The following is a 4,681-nucleotide window of genomic DNA, read 5'->3' on the forward strand; positions in this document are numbered from 1 at the left end:
TCCTGCTGTGTTATTATATTGCAAATTTTTGTTTTTTACCAAGAGCAATAATGCTGCTCAATACATTGTAGGTAAATTATATTTCAAAATCTTCTGTGCATTTCAGGTACACTGCTCTCCTTCTCAGTAGTGTTGCTACTATGCTTATTTGTTTTAGATTTTGTGTTCATTTCATTGGCCTGTGAAATTATGTATGAGTGTAGTTTAAAGAACTGCGTAATGCTACACACTAAGGTTCAGATTTTTAATTACCGGCGCATCCCTGCAAAGGAGCAGGGATGCACCAGTAATTGTGCGTCACGCCACCATCACCCATGGTGCGCCGTATTTACAATGCGGCGCACCATGGGCCCAAAACGTCACCAAAGCGTTACGCATCTGTGCCGTAAAGGCGGCGCATTGCTGGAGTTGCGTCGCAGCGATGGTGCAGCTCCATCAATGCTCTGGGGTGCCCTATCTCCCCAATGCTGCGTCAAGCTGTACGTCTGCTTCAAGCAGGCGCAGGGTTTGAGTCACGCATCATTGTCCTCAAAGTGACTGATTGAAATCTTGTAGATTTCCCTCAGCCACTTTTAGGATGCGTTCCTGTGCAGGAACGCCCTCCCTTGCGCCGGAACGCCCCCTATTGGCGCAGGGCTTTACAACGTGATGCATCTCCCATATGCGTCACGTTGTTAATATACGCCGCACCATTGCGCCTCTTTTGTGCTGCCGCTGCGTCACAAAAGTCACGCAACAATGGTGCAAAAGAGCCGCAAGGGGCTTCTAAATCAGCCCCTACAGACTCAAGTCCAGTCCTTCCTTTGTACACATGGCGATAAGAAGAAATAGTGTTGGTGGATTGATAGTTTGAGTATTTTAATGACTGGTTAATGTAGTAGGAAACTTTAGTGTTGTCGCTGATCTTTAATCACGATGGACTTTGGCTGTCACTTCGCGTGCTGCGGACTGCTGCCTGCCAATCCTAGGCAAACCTTTTTAGTACTTTGTTTAGTGAGTTACATAAGGTAATTTCCAATTCGACGGTCCGCAAATCAAGCAATACTAAAGTAATGACGTAGTCGACCACATGAGATTGGTCAATAATATATCCCGTGGAGTAGTTGTCTATTTGCTATTTCGCAAAAATATTTTGTTAGTTCTTTTGAAATGTTTGATTTGGTTGACAAATATCATCCATGTTTTCTGTTTTTCTTTCTTTCATGTTGTACATCAGCTTCCCCCAGGGGCAAGAGGAGGACACAGGAGGAGGAGGAGGGTGCTGTTGACGATGCAGGCCAGGACCGGGCAGGCGAGGGCTCCTTTGCTGGCCCCAGTAAGTTTTAATTTTAATATAGAGTACTTATTTTTTCCTAGCGTTCCTCATTTGATTTTTTCTAAATCGTCTTTGATCTTCTTGTAGACAGGATCTAAATTCTTATCCTGCCTCGACTATGACTTTGTGTGGTATTACTAGATTATTCTTATTAGTCTGTCTGTGTAGCTTACTAAGATTGCACATTTGGCATTTCCATTGGACTCCCATTCTAGTCAGCAATAGCTCTATGCACTGAGTGCAGTCCTCTGGGATTGTCCATAATGTCTTTTCAAGTATTCTAAATGTTTATGCTTTGACAATTGCCAACAATAAAAAGGTGAATGACCACCAAGAAAGAATAAGATACTACTTTACTTTTGGTTTGGATAGGAGGACAATCCATTCTACTACTGTTGCAGGGACAAATCTGCACAAACAGAACTATGGACACTAAATAATGCATTGCTTAGCTTATCAATTATAATAGGTGCTGTTAGACTTTCCACATACCTCAGTGATAACAGACTTTGTAGTTGAACCCCCAATCTCCTTACTGACTAGATAGTGTGGCAGAGTCATTTAGCTCCCAAAGTCACCGATGGCAGAGGCACAGACTTATGCTTGCAAAAATTCCAAAACCTTTAGCTCATCCACTCTAGTCTGGAGGGCCAAAAACCACAGAGTCTATTTAAGTTTAAAAGCTTTATTAAAAGTAAACACATTTATTGAAATCAAGTTTGTCATAAAAGTAAACGTTTAACTGGAAATGGAAAAGTGCTTAGTGCTGACGATTCATTGGACACATTTCTTGTGGTCGAGCCGAGCTCTCACCTGGTTTGAACTTGATCCTGCTCGTGTTCTTAGAAGTCAAGCTTCTGTGTGTTAGGAGAAAAAGTGGTGCGTGTTAAAAATAAAAAGCAAGCATTCATCAGTTGTGCCAAAAAGTGCAGCAAGACAACAGCCTTCCCTGGAAAAAGGGACATTTTTACTTTACAGTAGACAGTCACAAATTATTAAATTGTATACTGTTTTTTTCACATTTCTTTCTTCCTCCTAGACCAAATATTATATAGTAGTGAGTGGTGTATTCTAACATTATTAAATGTACTTTGTAGGTGGAACATCTGGAGGCGGGGCCAGCGTCGAGGTGGTGGTGGCATTGGACGAGGACAACTCTGGGGAGGAGGCGGTGGAAGTGCCGGACAAATCTGTGGGGGATGACACGGTGGTGGCGGGCAGAGGTAAGCTATACATTCCTTACTCATTTGAGATTGAAGACTGCAGAGTGTGCTTTCTGCACGGGTGTATTATAAATAAACCAGGTAGTAGCCTCCTCTAAATGTACTTCGACTTAGCTGTGAAGTTTTTGGCTAGAAGAATCCCAATCAGATCTGAGGTGAACTTGATGGAAGGGATGAACGAAAAACGAAAGAAGGGTGTAAATAAGCGTGGAAGGACGAGAAATGTAATGATGACTAGCAAAGAAGAATGATATGTGTTTGCTTGTTCCCCGAGGTGGCTGGGAAGGAAAGAATATGGTATGGTGCATGGCTGGGTGAATGATGAAGCAAGGATGGGTGTAAGGAGAACAGCCTGGGTGGGTGAAACAGAAACTGTATGTGTGCATATACTTTGAATGGATGGATGCCTGGATCATTCATGATACTATCTGACTCTTAGATAGCATATGTGTATCTAGAGAGAGTAGACGGTCACTGGATGAACTAAGTGTTACTTTGAAGAGCATGTAACACCGCACCCGCACGTCCATTCCAGTGTAGGAAAGGCAAGGAAAATAAGTTGTAATTTTGTCCAAATACTACCATGAATAGTAGCAGTAGTTTGTATTGTAACTGCAAGCACAGCATATATCCGGTTATTACGATGGACACTCCCTACCTCTCTTAATAACTTTAGTTTAGTAGTAGTACGTCATTCATGTGTGGGGGTATCACTGTTCACTCAATAATAAGCAAAGCACCTAAAGTCATCCCATATTTCATCAAATACATCCCATGTGAAGTGATAGATAATCAGATTATTTAGCTTCTTTATTTTCCTTTTCTAATACTCATTTGCACTGTAGGGTGAAAGCTAAATTAATTAAGCAGTAGCCCTTTTAAAAGAGTATTCTCAGTGCCACCCGTAATAGAAAAGTAAGAGCTTCAACACCTGCATGTACTGGACCGGTACAGTAACGCAAGTCTGTCTCACTCACCATGGTGTGCGTCTGTTTTTCTCGGGTGCAAGTTCACTGCGCTGGCATTATACCGGCTTGCTTAAGATAACGTACCAATTTTCCTAAACAAGAGAGAAGAAGAAGAATAAGACTGGTGTACTGTCATAGTCGACTGTAATGGAAGTCCATAGTGCTTGTAGAATTTGTTCCTTAAACTCCCTCTAATGTTAGAGCAAGGATGAAGAAGTCGGAGGTTACATAGATACTGTCCTCAATAGTTATGTACTGTGCTTTCAATTTGCTACTTGTACTGTGACCACTTTCTGCTCAATCATTTTGTGTTAATCTTCAGGAGCATTGGTTACAGACTATGTCTTTCTTTCTTCATGTAGTTGCTCCTTCCAAATCCAAGACACCATCAAGGAGGAAGGAGCTGGCTCGAATGGCCCGGCAACGGAGGCTGGTTGCCACTGTCGCTGAATATCGGCGGCTGGTGGCCCTGGAGGAGGAGGAGACGCAGTCTGGTACAACAACAACGTCCACGGGGACAGCTGCATCCTCCTCCGTGCGGGCTGCCAGCCAGCGCAGTGCTCCAGCGGTACGGAGCCGGGCTACCAAAGCCAAACGCCAACGCCGAGCAGCAAAGACAGCAGCTGCCCCCCACAGGATTTGCAAGGCACACCGGTGCCGCTTATCCCTCAGACTGTCATACCTGGAGCAGGAGGTCCTGAACTATAAGAACTTGGTGGAGGGCCTCCGCTTCGAACTTGCCACCCTCCGCAAGGAGCATGATGCCCTGGCTGCTAAAGCCAACAGCACCCTGCCATAGTGTCCCTTGCCCCTTTTTTAGAGACTTTTGGGGGGTGGGAATTGGGAGTTGGGTTTTTTGGGGACTTTTGAAGGACAATCGTTGGGGTTAGGGAGGGTCTTGCGGGAGATTATTTTGTTAGGGCTATAAAAATATACTTTTTTGAAACTTTATCTGACCATACCTGTTTTTTACTGCTTTTGAGTCTGGTGGGTGGGGGTTTAACAGTAAGTTTGTTTTCCTGAATAGTCCTAGGACTTTAGTAGTACTACCGTCAATCTCTCGTCTCTCCTAATACTCCATTATACTACCTCCAACCAAACGCCTATCTTACCTGTAATTTCTGTTTGCAAGTAGGGCTAGGCCCAGGGCTGGCTCCACGGGAAACAGCGAATAA

At 43.8% G+C, this 4,681-nt stretch overlaps 1 long non-coding RNA gene across 1 annotated transcript; it reads left to right on the top strand.

The window, feature by feature from the left end:
- Positions 1-1,216: 1,216 nt before the first annotated feature.
- Positions 1,217-3,935, top strand: LOC147722705 (uncharacterized). The gene is made up of 3 exons (XR_015310038.1): positions 1,217-1,315; positions 2,413-2,538; positions 3,869-3,935. It is a non-coding gene; the product is annotated as an uncharacterized LOC147722705 (long non-coding RNA).
- Positions 3,936-4,681: the final 746 nt, after the last annotated feature.

Source organism: Lissotriton vulgaris, chromosome 4_1, assembly GCF_964263255.1.
Source record: "Lissotriton vulgaris chromosome 4_1, aLisVul1.2, whole genome shotgun sequence".
NCBI lineage: Eukaryota > Metazoa > Chordata > Amphibia > Caudata > Salamandridae > Lissotriton > Lissotriton vulgaris.